Below are 15,165 nucleotides of genomic sequence, written 5' to 3'. Positions count from 1 at the left end.
CATAACATAATATATACAGATAAAAGACAGATTTTGCCTTGTACATATAGTGTAATTTTTCGACCAAGAGGGTTCGGGTGAACCCCTTCCGCTTCCCTAAATCCGCCCCTGATGGTAGGTCATCTACATTGCACTCGTTAGAGTGTGACCTTTTCCCGAACTCTGCATAAACACGAAATATCTTGTATACCGAGTTACTCTTTATAGTGGTGTACACGCAATCAACTACATCCTTGATTGAGTGTCACTATAGATTGCAATTTGTCAATCTGACCAAACTAAATCAATTCAATAGTTACAAAAACGTAACATTAAGCACTTAAATAGTTAAATCCAAGAAGAAGAATCCAACATTGTACGCTAAAAACTAAATATATATATATATATATATATATATATATATATATATATATATTACGTTGATCCTTGTATCAGTAAAAAACAAACTAAAAAGTACAAACACAGTGTATTTGATAATCTCAATTGATAAATCATGATCAGTAAGTTATTCGAATTGATGTTAACAAGTCGTTTGAAATCATGAAGCTTATAATTAAGAAAACATTTTTTTTAGGAATATTTAAAGTAGCTTTTTTATGGGTACAAAAGTAATAACCTCTTTCCTTTTACATAAATTTGATAAAAAAACTAGAAACGGAAAATGACCAAATATATCTCTGTACTACCAGAAAAGGTTTAAATATACCTTTCGTTATATTTTGAGTCCAAATATATCCCTGTCGTTATACCAATATACCCCTCTTCTGTTAAATTTATCCAAGGTGGAATCCTACGTGACTCTGATATTTGATGAGGTGGATGCCACATGGCATGCCACTTCAGCGCCCCTAATCCATATATATATAAAAGAGTAAACTTTGAAATACAATATTTTTCATGGTAGCGGTAATAGTGACAATGGTGGTGGAAGGGAACAAAATTTTAGTGATGGAAGAAAAATAGAAGGGAGGGTAAAATGGGTTAGAGCCTCTGAGGTGGCAAGCCATGTTGCATCCACCTCATCAAATGTCAGTGGCACGTAGGATTGGATGTCCACTTTGGACAAACTTAACGGAAAAATGGTATATTTGAACCAATAGTATAACGACATCGGCATATTTGGACTCAAAGTATAACGGATGGTAAATTTAAATATTTTCTAATAGTACAGGAGTATATTTGACCCTTTTTCGAATTAGAAATAATAGTAGTACAGTATACATTTAATATATGGTAATTTTTAATCGATGTATCAAATAATATTACAAACACATTTGAAGTCACTTTCCCGTGATTATTACACTCATTTTTCATTTCTTAACCGATTAATATGTGCTTACAACATATACAAGATAAAAAGTAAAGTTGAAAAGTCAATGAGTACTGTGGCCTATGTAATCCCTGATGGTACAACTCTGTCTCTTCAGAGCTAGAATTTGAAATTAAATGGGGCGCGGCAAAATAGGCTTTTTTCTTTTCCAATTTATTAATCTAGTAGGGTAGGGTATAAATATCGAACATTAGGGCAGTTGGATAGTAAGTAATCGAGTCTAATTCTTTTTCATATTTGTATTGCCTTTCTAGTAGTACTAAATACTACTAATGTCACGACCCGGATTTTAACCCTCGGGAGTCGTGATGGCGCCTACTAATGTGAGCTAGGCAAGCCAATTTCTGAACAGATTACCTTTACCCATTTTTAAATTCATTAACAGTTATAATCCAACAGTTAATAATCTACAAAATTTAACAAGCGGAAGACTTAAATTTCAAGTTTAATAATACTGCTAATACCATTCCATGACAAAACTACCAAGATTGATGTCACAACTTCACAGACTGTCTAAGAGTACTAAATACAATCTTTTGAAAGAAAATATAACAATGTTTGTCTTGAAAACATGAGATAACAGAATGAAATATAAGATAGAGGAGACGCCGGGCCACCGGACGCGTGCAAGGCTACCTCGGAGTCTCGGTGGACTGAAGGCTGGCTCCCGAGCTACTACTGTTGTCCGGTACCTGGATCTGTGCAAAAGAGCACAGAGTGTAGTATCAGCACAACCGACCCCATGTGCTGGTAAATGCCTAGCCTAACCTCGGCGAAGTAGTGACGAGGCTAGGACCAGACTACCAAATAAACCTGTGCAGTTATATAATATACAGCAGAAAGTAAAACAGGTATAAACAAGTAAGGATGGGAGGGGGAAACATGCTCCGGGGAATAACTGGTAAAAGCAGAATATCAAGAGAACTATAAAGGAGTCAAAATCCATCTACTAGCAAGAAGAAGGAAAACAAAGGCAGATTTCACTTTCTTTTCACATCTTGTTGCAGGCGTGCAACCCGATCCCATTTCATGTCTCTCGTGGCAGACGTGCCACCCGCTCCCATTTTATTATACCTCGTGGTAGGCGTACCACCCGCTCCCATTTCATTACTTCTCGTGGTAGACATACCACCCGCTCCCATTTTATAATATCTCGTGGTAGGCGTACCACCCGCTCCCATTTTATTATATCTCGTGGTAGGCGTATCACCCGCTCCCATTTCATTATATCTCATGGTAGGCGTACCACCCGCTCCCATTTCATATTGTTGCGACGTGCAACTCGATCCATATATAATATTATTGCGGCGTGCAACCCGATCCATATATAATATTGTTGCGGCGTGCAACCCGATCCATATATAATATTGTTGCGGCGTGCAACCCGACCATCTGAACTGGGCACCCTTCTGGGTCATTCTGGTCATCGGGGCTGCAATAGATGAAAACCCCTCCACGAACCGTCGATAGTAGCCTGCCAACCCCAAGAAACTCCGAATCTCTGTAGCTGATGTTGGTCTAGGCCAGTTCTTGACTGCCTCAATCTTCTTTGGGTCCACCTGAATACCCTCTGCTGATACAACATGACCCGAAAATACAACTGAACTCAACCAAAATTCACACTTCGAGAACTTAGCATATAACCGACTATCCCTTAGAGTCTGAAGAACCACTCTAAGGTGCTGCTCGTGCTCCTCCTGGCTGTGGGAATATATCAATATATCATCAATGAAGACTATCACGAATGAGTCCAAATAAGGCTTGAACACTCGGTTCATCAAATCCATGAAAGCTGCTGGGGCATTTGTCAACCCGAATGACATAACCAAGAACTCATAATGCCCGTACCGAGTGCGGAAAGCTGTCTTAGGGACATCAGATGCCCTAATCCTCAACTGATGGTAGCCAGATCGCAAGTCAATCTTGGAAAATACCCTGGCACCCTGAAGCTGGTCAAACAAATCATCAATCCTCGGCAGTGGATAGTTATTCTTGATCGTTACCTTATTCAATTGCCGGTAATCAATACACATTCTCATTGACCCATCCTTCTTCTTGACAAATAACACCGGCGCACCCCAAGACGAAACACTGGGCCTAATGAAGCCCTTCTCAAGCAAGTCTTGCAATTGCTCCTTCAACTCTTTCAACTCAGGCGGCGCCATACGATACGACGGGATAGAAATGGGCTGAGTGCCCGGAGCTAAATCAATGCAGAAAATCAATATCCCTGTCGGGTGGCATACCCGGCAGGTTTAAAGGGAAAACATCAGGAAACTCACGAACAATGGGCACAGAATCAATAGAAGGAACCTCAGCACTAGAATCACGAACATAGGCTAAATAGGCCAAACACCCCTTCTCGACCATACGCCGAGCCTTCACATACGATATAACACTGCGGGTAGAATGACCAGGAGTCCCTCTCCACTCTAAACGAGGCATACCCGGTAAAGCTAAGGTCACAGTCTTGGCATGACAATCCAAGATAGCATGATAGGGTGATAACCAGTCCATCCCCAATATAATATCGAAGTCAACCATGTCCAGAAGAAGCAAATCTACACGAGTCTCAAGACCTCCAATAACCACTATACATGAACAATGGACGCGATCCACTATAATAGAATCACCCACCGGCGTAGACACATAAACAGGGGCACTCAAAGAATCACTAGGCATGACCAGAAGCGGCGCAAAATAAAACCGAAGCTTCTCTACCACAAACCAGAACAATACCTGCACCTCCACCTCTAATACCTTTACCTCTACCTCTAGCATCTCTACCTCCACCTCTAATACCCCTCTCTGAGTGATGGGGAGAAACTTCTCCAGAAATAGCTGCGCGAACTGCTCCCAAGTCAAAGTTGATGACCTAACTGGTATAGCCAACCAATAATCTCTCCGATAGGTCTTGGCGGATCCAGACAAGCGAAAGGTAGCAAAATCGATCCCATTGGTCTCCACGATCCCCATGTTCCTGAGAACCTCATGACAACTGTCTAGATAATACTGGGGATCCTCAGTAGATGTACCGTTGAATGTAGTAGCGAAGAGCTTGGTGAAACTTATCCAACCTCCACAAAGCCTCCGAAGACGTAGCTGACCAATCACCGGTCCGTGCTGCTACTCGGCTGAAGAAGCGGTACATGACCTCGCCATTCGCGAAAGGACAAGAGTAGAGGTTTCAATTTAGCATTGAGAGAACAAATCGCACGACAGGGAAGAATAGAAGTGAAACTTTTCCTAACTCTGTAGCCTCTGGGGGATAAATACAGACGTCTCCGTACCGATCCCTCAGACTCTACTAAGCTTGTCTGTGAACTGTGAGACCCATGTAACGTAGAGTTCTGATACCAACTTGTCACGACCCGAATTTCCCACCCTCGGGAGTCGTGATGGCACCTAGTAATGTGAGCTAGGCAAGCCAATTTCTGAATAGATTACCTTTACCCATTTTTAAATTCGTTAACAGTTATAATCCAACAGTTAATAATCTACAAAATTTAACAAGCGGAAGACTTAAATTTCGAGTTTAATAATACTGCTAATACCATTCCATGAGAAAACTACCCAAGATTGGTGTCACAACTTCACAGACTGTCTAAGAGTACTAAATACAATCGTTTGAAAGAAAATATAACACTATTTGTCTCGAAAACATGAGATAACAGAATGAAATATAAGATAGAGGAGACGCCGGGCCTGCGGACGCATGCAAGGCTACCTCGGAGTCTCGGGGGACTGAAAGCTAGCTCCCGAGCTACTGCTGCTGTCCGGGACTTCCTCGTCTTTCACTCACCGAACGGTGTGTGTCCTCTCCCCTTTTGGATCTGGTTAAGCGCAACCACTGGTAAACACTTAGCCTCTTATCAACAAGGTATGGTGAGGGGACCTGATTAGGCTCTTGACCCCTCGATTCCCGAGAAACTCGATGATCTCGAAGTTTTTCGAAGCCTGGTCAGAGTACGACTGGTTAGGGGGGCATGGGTTTTGTCCGAATGGATGAAGTCGATTCTCTCTTACTGGTCTTGGTATTACACTATCGCGGAGGAAAAAAATACTCCCATTAAGGCGCTGCTTAGCCCGTAGGTTGTGCCACTGGTGACTAAGCATACAAAGAAATTATATCATTTTTATAACAACTAATCATCTGTGCAAAAGAGCACAGAGTGTAGTATCAGCACAACCGACCCCATGTGCTGGTAAGTGCCTAGCCTAACCTCGGCGAAGTAGTGACGAGGCTAGGACTAGACTACCAAATATAAACCTGTGCAGTTCTATAATATACAGCAGAAAGTAAAACAGGCATAAGCAAGTAAGGATGGGAGGGGGAAACATGCTCCGGGGAATAACAGGTAAAAACAGAATATCAAGAGAACTATAAAGGAGTCAAAATCCATCTACTAGCAAGAATAAGGAAAACAAAGGCAGATTTCACTTTCTTTTCACATCTTGTTGCAGGCGTACAACCCGATCCCATTTCATGTCTCTCGTGGCAGGCGTGCCACCCGCTCCCATTTCATTATACCTCGTGGTAGGCGTACCACCCGCTCCCATTTCATTACATCTCGTGGTAGGCGTACCACCCACTCCCATCATTATATCTCGTGGTAGGCGTACCACCCGCTCCCATTTCATTATATCTCGTGGTAGGCGTACTACCCGCTCCCATTTTATTATATCTCGTGGTAGGCGTACCACCCGCTCCCATTTCATATTGTTGCGGCGTGCAACCCGATCCATATATAATATTATTGCGGAGTGCAACCCGATCCATATATAATATTGTTGCGGCGTGCAACACGATCCATATATATAATATTGTTGCGGTGTGCAATCCGATCCATATATTAATATTGTTGCGGCGTGCAAACCCGATCCATATTATATAATATTTACCAATTATAACGGAGTCTCGACAAGGAATCAAAAGGTCTACACTATCCCGGCAAGGGAAAAAGAAACAGCTATGACCAAACTTGTTTACAACACTATCTACCTCAGCCATACCCAAACTTGTTACAACACCTAACTACCTAAGCTATACCCAAACTTGTTACAACACCTAACTACCTCAGCTATGCCCTAACTTGTTCCAACATCTAACTACCTCAGCTGTAACCATTATCCTTACCTAACACAAAGAATCATCAACCTAAGTATCCGTAATATCAATTAAGAAGACAATACAAGGAATCACAACTCAACAATAGCCCGGTAAGGGGCACATAATGATCTCTCCTCTTTCTCACTTTTACTTCACAATTCACTTCCTCACTCGAGCCACTGGTCTAGAGGTTCAATGATCACTTATACTTTCACAATTTGTTATACAACTGGAGCCAACGCTCCTCAACGTTCATAGGTCACAATTCTTTTCACAACCTTACACAACAAATAGAAAGTTTCACCAAGGCATGAATAATACGACGAAATCATGGGAATCACAATATAAGACTGACGGTCATGCTCGACACCGACACGTATAGATACTCGTCGCCATGCCTATACATCGTACTCAACAAGAAACAAATAGCAAATAGGACGCAACTCCTAATCCCTCAAGCTAAGGTTAGACCAAACACTTACCTCGATGCCTTGAACGCAACTCAAGTCTCAATTATAGCTTTACCCCTTGATTCCACCACCAATCCTCTCGAATCTAGTCACAAGTTACTTAATTACATCAATAAGTGGCTAAATAAATCAACCCCAATGCATGAAATGATAGTTTTCAAAGTTTTACCCAAAAAGTCAAAAATTGCTCCCGGGCCACATGGTCAAAACCCGAGGTTCGAACCAAAACCCGATTACCCATTCCCACACGAACTCAAATATATAATTTGCCTTTGAAATCGGACCTCAAATCGAGGTCCAAATCCCCAATTTTTGAAAAACCTAGGTTCTACCCAAAACACCCAATTTTCCCCAAGAAAATCTTTGATTTTAGGTTGAAATCATGTTAAAAGATGTTAATGATTGAAAGAAATGAGTAAAAACTAACTTACAATTGATTTGAAAGAAGACTTGTTCTTGGAAAATCGCCTAAGTGTGTTTGGATTTGAGAAAATATGAAAAATGAAGCTCAAAATCGTTTAAGTGTAAAAATTGCAGGTCTCAGTTATGGGAAATGCGAACAGGGGTTCGCAATTGCGAACCCCGACCTCTGCAGATGTGGGAAATGCGAAACAGGGTTCGCATTTGCGAACCCTTCATAATTCCCCTGGTTTCGCATTTGCGAAGGAGCTGTCGCAATTGCGACATCGCATTTGCGAAAGAAGGATCGCATTTGCGATACATGCTGAACAACGGAGGTTTCGCATTTGCGAAGGGGGAGCTCGCATTTGCGAGAAAAGGGTGGCCTGGGCTGGCTTCACATTTGCGGTCCAGCCTTCGCAATTGCGAACTCGCATATGCGAGCCAGGCTTCGCAAATGCGAAGCCTGCAGGCCTTAACACACCAGCATTTTTTTTAAGTTCAAAAAGTACCCCGTGGCCTATCCAAAACTCACCTGAGCCCTCGGGACTCCAAACCAAATATATACACAACCTCAAAAATATCCTGCGGACTTACTTGTGCGATCAAATGGCGAAAATAACATCATAAACATCGAATTAAACCTCAAAATCCAAAAATTCTTTCAAACTCCATAAAACATCAAATTTTCCAATTTAGGTCCGAATCACGTCAAAAGACGTCCGTTTTCAACCAAATTTCACATGAATGACTTAAACCATATATAAGACCTGTACCGGGCGCCGGAACCATAATACGGGCCCGATACCATCGCTTTCTAATCAGATTTCATTTCCAATTTCCTTAAACAATTTCAGAAAACAATTTTACAAAATAATTCATTTCTCGGGCTTGGGACCTCGGAATTCGATTCCGGGCATACGCCCAAGTCCCATATTTTCCTACGGACCCTCCGGGGCCATCAAATCACGGGTCCGGGTCCATTTACCCAAAGCGTTGACCAAGGTCAAATTAATCCATTTTATAGTCAAAACTTATCATTTTTCACACAGTTTCTCATTTAAGCTTTCCGGCTACGCGCCCGGACTGCGCACGCAAATCGAGGGGACTCTAAATGAGGTTTTCAAGGCCTCGGAGTCATAGAATTTAATTTAAAACAAGTGATGACCGTTTGGGTCATCACAACTAATGTATTTTTATTTTTCCTACTCTTATATTTTTAATACTACATATTGTTTCTTTTGCTTCGATTATCTTATTTTTGCGTTGTAGTTACTGCTTCTTTTTTACATGGTTCTTCTCAGCCATATTTCCTTTTTTAAACTGTTGTGATTATGCTTTTTTTTTAGTCAAGAATCTATCGAAAACAACCTCTTTACCTTCACAAGATATGAATAAAATCTACGTACACACTATGAAACTACACTAGATATGTTATTGTTGTTGCTATTGAAATTTATTAATCTAATTACTTTCGATTAGCATTGGATAGAATTTAGTGTAAGATTGGTTCATTAAAAAAACAACTCTCCTTTTCAATGCTATATGAAATTGTAGTAGGTTTTAATGTTTCAAGTAGTGTCCAATTCGAAAATAAACATGTCAAGGGGACACGTGCCCAAGGTGTACTCGGAAATTGATAACAAGTCTAAGACATATTCCCTAATGAATCACTATTATAAAATTTTAAATTAGTGGAGACAAAATCAAAATGGCTCTTTTGGCTCATGCCTCTCTGATTTGTTACTTTCAACTTGCATCCCCACTCCACTCCTCTAAGTTCCATATTTCATAAGTTCACACTAATGAAAATCTTGGGCTAATTTAATTTTCTTAGGAAATAGATCAATGGTGGATCCAAAATTTCAATGTTGCGGATCTTGAGTTAACTTTATCTATATTTACCTTTTTATATACAGTCAAATTTCTCTATAACAGCCTCGTTTGTTTCGATATTTTTTGGTTGCTATAATGAAGTATTGTTATAGATGACATATATTATAACATAACATAAAAATCAGTTTCGAGAATAACTTGGTTTTTATAGTGAATGACTATTATATAGGGATATTGTAATAGAGAGGTTTGATTGTACATCGGATTAGACTTTGAAGCACTGATTTTTCCGCCGAACCGACAAATTAGTTTTGTTGGATTTACCATGGAAATAAATCAAATTATTGTTTAGAACAACAAAAGTAAAATTTTTTATAACAGCTCAAAAAGCTGTAAAAGTTGATGGGAAATTAAAAATAAGTAAATACTGTTGTATTATGTGTAATTGACAAAATCTCTACAAATGATAGAATTAGAATAAAAATAAAAACTCCACCGGGTTGAGTCTGTCCTACTTGGATGCTGAAAATGTATTGTTTTTAACTTTTAAAATATCAACTTTGTGTTATAAATATATTATATTATGGATGTTCACTTGGTACTCCGTTGTAAATAAGCTTCCTGAAGAAGCTTATCCATATGGGACTCCGCCATAAATATGTTTATCTATTGAGTACTCTATTGGAAATAAGCTTCCTGAAGAAGCTTATCACTTCGGTACCCGGTTATGGATAAACATTACCCCCGGTAAAAGATTATCCATATCGGGTATAATAAGCTTATCACTTCGGTACCCGATTATGGATAAACTTTACCTCCGGTAGAAGATTATCCATACCGGGTACAATGAGCTTATCCTTTCAGTACACCGTTATGGATAATCATTGGCCCTAGTAGAAGATTATCCATATCTGGTATAATAGCAGCTTACACAGCAGCTTGTAGTAGCAGCTCATGCAGCAGCTTGCAGTAGCAGCTCACACAACAGCTTCCTTTCTTCTATAAATAGAAGAGATTTCAGTTCATTATGTACAACAGTTTGAATTCGAATAATATATCAGTTTCTCTCTATATTTGTCTTTACTTTATAATCTTTATACTATAACACTTTGCTAATAATAAAAATATATATGTTGTTGAGTTATTGGTGAACTGATTGAGCACAATATTTAATTCGAGAATATTGATATCATCCCCGAGAAAGTCAAGTATAAACCAAATCTTATACGTAAAGGATTAGGTAGGCAATTGCATGCAGGGACGGATGTAGCCTTTCGGCTACAGATTTAATTGAATCTATAACTTTCGATGTGAAGTACAAATTTATGTAAAATTTTATCAAAATAAATAGTATATTTAAACCTATAATTTTAACAATATAATAATTTCAATGCTAAAAATTGTAAAAATTGAACCTCTTAAATTTAAATTCTGAATTCGATTTTACACCTTTGATAGATTGATTGATGCAATCCCCCCAAATCTTAACTTTACACTGTTCTTTTTTAACAGAGGATGACGAAGCAAAATTAAAGGCTACTATTTGACATGATCATTACACAAATGGTCACTCAACTATCCCAAATTATCTTCTAAAGTCACTTTACTTTCGTTTGTAACAACAAAGTCACTGAACTATGCCTATTGCACTCAGAATATCACTCAACTAGATTTTCCTAATTTTGGATTGTCAAATACCTATTTTACCTTCTAAATATAAATATTTATTTTATTTTTATTTTTTTAAACTTTTTAATATTATAATTTTCCCTTTTTAATTTATATTATGGACTATAGAATAAATAAATATTATTTATAAATTAAAAATATAAAAAGTATTTACGCATCTATAATGCTGGTGTGATGACCCAACACCTGTTTTCTCACTCATTCTGTGTCCCCGAGGCCTTGAAAACCTTATTTTTACTTGCCTCGATTTGTGTGCGCATTCCGGGCGCGTAGCCGGAAAGCTTAAATATGAATTCTGTGTAAAAATTGATGAATTTTGATATTAATATGATTAAAGTTGACTTTGATCAATATTTTGGGTAAACGGACCCGAACCCGTGATTGGACGGTCCCGGAAGGTCCGTAGAAAAATATGAGACTCGGGCATATGCCCGGAGTCGAATTCCGAGGTCTAGAGCCCGAGAAATGAATTTTTCTGTGAAATTGTTTTTTAGAAATTAATATGGAAATTTAAAAAGGGAATTGATTAGAACGTGTTGGTATCGGGCCCGTGTTTTGGTTCCGGCGCCCGGTACATGTCTTATATGTGGTTTAAGCGATTTCTGAGAAATTTGGTTGAAATCGGACATCATTTGACGTGTTTCGGACCTAAATATCTAAAAATGAAAGTTTATGAAGTTTGATGAAAAAGTGATGATTTTGAGGTTTGATTCCTCGTTTTTGATGTTATGTTGGCGATTTGATCGCATGGTTAAGTTCGTAGGATGTTGTTGAGTTAGTGCATGTGAGTGGTTAGGAGCCCCGAGGGCTCGAGAGTGTTTCGGAGGTATTTCGGAGTGATTTCGAACTTAGGAAAGTAGCAGGTTTTTGGCTTCAGCTGTTGCAGGCTATTTCTTCTTCACGTTCGCGATGCCTCTTCCGCGTTCGCGAAGCTTTAGACTTCTCCTCCATCGCGTTCGCGTCCATTATCATGCGATCGCGTAGTGTTATTGGACCCTGAGGTCTTAGCCCTCTTTTCTTCTTCGCGTCCGCGTACACTGGACTGCGTTCGCGTAGCTTGCCAGACTTCCTTCATCGCGATCGCGTGAAGCTCCACGCGTTCGCATAGACCAAATTCCTGGACCCCAGCATTTTTCTTCTCCGCGTTCGCGATACCCGTCTCGTGATCGCGATGGCCAATTAGTGTTACCCTTCGCGAACGCGACCTTCCTTCCGCGAACGCGAAGGGCAATTTTGCCCAGTGATTTTAAATACCCAAAACAGAACAGTGACGGGATTTTTCACCCAAAAACACACGAACTCATCTTCTCCACAGCCCATAGGCGATTTCTAGAGCTCTTCTTCACCAAAGCTTCTTGGGTAAGTATTATTTAACTTATTTCCTTCATTTTCCTTCATCATTTATCAAATTCTTAGGCTCAAATCATGTAATTTAGGGTAGAAATTGGGGGAAATGGGTAGAGTTAGGGCTTTTTGATTTTCTTGATTTAGACCTCGTTTTGGGGTCGAATTTGAAAACAAATTGTATATCCGGGCTCGTGGGGGAATGGGTGATGTGAAATTGGTTCGAACCTCGGGTTTTGACCAAGCGGGCCCGGGGTCGATTTTTGGAATTTTGGGAAGAAAGCTTAGAAAACTATATTTAGGCATTGGGTTTGATTTGTTTAGCTTATATTAATATTGTAAAATCGTTATTTCATAGATTTGGTTGAGTTGGAGCCGAATTCGAGAGGGAAAACGGTCGTTGTGGATTGATTTAGCCGTGGAAGTTGAGGTAAGTGTTTGATTTAACCCTAACTTGAGGGAATAGGAGTAGAGTCTTATTTTTTACTGCTATTTGTCGAGTACGGTGTATAAGCATGGTGACGAGTATCTATACACTGGTGTCGAGCATGACCGTGAGTCCTAAGTTGCTAAATTATCGAATTTGTAATTGTTATTTATGAGGAATTGGTTGGAAATCTTTAACACTGAGCCAGTAACTGTTGAGACTAAGTGTGGATTTAATTGTGTTAAGTAGAGATTGAATGAGTTTGGTTATAGCTGGATCTCCTTGCCGGGATAGTTATTATAACATCTTTCTCCCTTGCCGGGACTATGTTGTGTATTGTGTTGAAAGAAATAGGATCGTGTGGCACGCCGACCCCGAGATATTATGAAATGGGATCGTTTGGCACGCCGACCACGAGTTATTATGAAATGGGATCGTGTGGCACGCCGACCACGAGATATTATGAAATGGGATTGTGTGGCACGCCGACCACGAGTTATTATGAAATGGGATCGTGTGGCACGCCGACCACGAGTTATTATGAAATGGGAACGTGTGGCACACCGACCACGTGATATTATTGTAATGGGAGCGTGTGGTACGCCTACCATGTGATGTAAGGAAATGGGATCGTGTTGCACGCCTGCAATGAGAGGAAATTGAAATAAGTGGAAGTGGTTTGTTTTTCCTTTATTCTGTATTAGAAGAAATCAGATGTAGTTCTCTTGTTATTCCTGATATTCCGTTTATCTGTTTCCCCATAAGCATGTTTCCCCCCTCCTAGCTTTAATTGCTTACTTTCCGCTATTATTTTGTTGTACTTGTATATATATATCCGCACAGGTTTATCTGGCAGTCTGGTCTAGCCTCGTCACTACTTCGCCGGGGTTAGGCTAGGCACTTACCAGCACATGGGGTCGGTTGTGCTGATGCTACACTCTGTGCATCTTTTTGCACAGATCACAGTACCGGAGCAGCAACTTTTGGTCAGTAGTAGGAGCATTTGGGAGCTGACTTCAGTCCAGAGATCCCGAGGTAGCCTTGTTGACGTCCGCATGGCCCGGAGTCTCTTCTATCTTTACTTTAGTTTGTTATCCTTTGTACCGGAACAAACAGAACTATGATTTTATTCAGACTTTGTATTTAGCATTCTCTAGACGTTCGTGAGTCTGTGACTCCAGTTCTTGGGTAGAGTTGTATTGAACTTCCGCATTGTTCTCCGTTTATTTATGTTTAAGACTTCCGCTTTTATATTAAATGCTTCGTTGTTTTTATTAATGTCGAGGTTTGCTAAAAGAGATAATAAATAGTTGGCTTGCCTAGCTCCTAATAGTAGGCGCTATCACGACTCCCGAGGGTGGAAAATCCGGGTCGTGACAGCTGGAATAACAAAATAATGAGTATAGTAAAAAAATTAATTAGAATAATTTATTAATAACAATAATTTTAGTATTGACAACAAAAAATTCAAAAAATTATTTACACAATTCAGAATGAAAGAAAATAAAGGTTGTAAAATATATATTCCATGCACGTAATAAAAAATAATTATTAAAATAAATTTATTTTTATAATTTACACTATATATTCTTGAAAATTATGCTAAATTATATTACTATTATATTTATACCAACTTCCCGATGACACAAAGTTATGTCACCTGAAAGTAGGGGGACTATAGGTAAAATATGCTATGTTAAGGGGGATTATATATTATTGAAAATCCGAGTCGTGCATGGAATATATATATAATATAATTGAGCATAACTTTCAAGAATATATAATGTATATCATAAAAATACTTTTATTTAAATAATTATTTTTATATTACATGCATGGAATATATATTTACAACCTTTCTTTCCTTCTGAATTGTGTAAATAAATTTTGAATTTTTGTTGTTAATACTAAAATTATTATTACTAACAAATTATTCTAATTAATTTTTTTTACTATGCTCATTATTTTGTTATTCCAGCATTATAGATGCTTAAATACTTTTTTTTTAATTTATAAATAATATTTATTTATTTTATAGGTAAGTCCATAATATAAATTAAAAAGAAAAAATCATAATATTAAAAAGTTTTAAAAAAATAAAAGAAGATAAATATTTATAATTTAGAGGGTAAAATAGGTATTTGGCAATCCAACATTTGGAAAATCTAGTTGAGTGACCTTCTGAGTGCAATATGCATAGTTCAGTGACTTTGTTGTTACAAACGAAAGAAAAGTGACTTTAGGAGATAATTTGAGATAGTTGAGTGACCATTTAAGTAATTTACTCGTAGGTTCGCTCAGTACATTTTCTCAAATTCTTTATGGCGTTTTGCATTTATTTTCTCTGTAGTCAGGAAAATGAAAAGTTGACTCTGATTAATATCACATGAAAATCCATTCTCATGATTTTTGTCTAAATTAATATAGTATGTTTTTCGAATAAACAACTGCATTTACTACAATATTATGACATGTTGGTATATGAACTCGCCCTTAATACTAGTCTAAATTATCCTCTATAATTGTTTATGCTACCTTATAAGCTTTAGTTTTGAGCTAA

This window comes from Nicotiana attenuata, unplaced genomic scaffold (genome assembly GCF_001879085.1).
Source record: "Nicotiana attenuata strain UT unplaced genomic scaffold, NIATTr2, whole genome shotgun sequence".
Taxonomy (NCBI): Eukaryota; Viridiplantae; Streptophyta; class Magnoliopsida; order Solanales; family Solanaceae; genus Nicotiana; species Nicotiana attenuata.
This window is presented reverse-complemented; position numbering follows the sequence as displayed.